We start from the raw sequence: 727 nt of genomic DNA on the forward strand, positions 1-727 counted from the left end.
ACTTACCACATAAACAGAGTAAGGGGAGATGACTGAGGACGATGGTGAATTGCAGATCCTGCCCTAGTGAAAAAAAAGTATACTTTATTGTATTTGTAATATATTACCGGTTTTAATAGTACATTGCAAATATACTAACAAAAAATGTACTATCTTTAAATATATAAAAAGTATATTAGCATCATGCTTTTGTCTATTTTCACAATACAACTTTTAACACACTTTAAAACAATTGTAATTTAGTATATTTTCTAAAAATATATTTTACTCTGTTTATTTTTTATAAGTATATTTATTTGCACTTTACTTAAATATATTTTATAAATATTTAATATTTTTTTGCTGAAAATTATCATTGTAACAATGCATTGAAAGCATACTTTCAAAGTACATTATTACATATTACATAGTTGTAGTATATTTTAAGTCACATTTTTGAGTAAATTTTAAGTTGACTTCTTCATGCTTGGAATTCACTTCATTACTTGGACATACAGTGTTTTCAGAAAGTAATAACACAAATAAATAAAGCGAATGCATTATAAAGTGTACAGTCAAGTAAACACTGTCTATATTGCATGGCCAAAAACTGAAGTTCACTCACTCTGCATTAATATTATATCATTGCATTATTATAACATATCATTATAAATTGTATGGAGAAATAAAGCTGAAAAACAACAATTGGCATTGATATCTGTATAAAGCTGCAGAAGTAGTTCCCCAG

This window comes from Sinocyclocheilus anshuiensis, unplaced genomic scaffold, assembly GCF_001515605.1.
Source record: "Sinocyclocheilus anshuiensis isolate Anshui unplaced genomic scaffold, SAMN03320099.WGS_v1.1 scaffold1453, whole genome shotgun sequence".
Classification (NCBI taxonomy): domain Eukaryota; kingdom Metazoa; phylum Chordata; class Actinopteri; order Cypriniformes; family Cyprinidae; genus Sinocyclocheilus; species Sinocyclocheilus anshuiensis.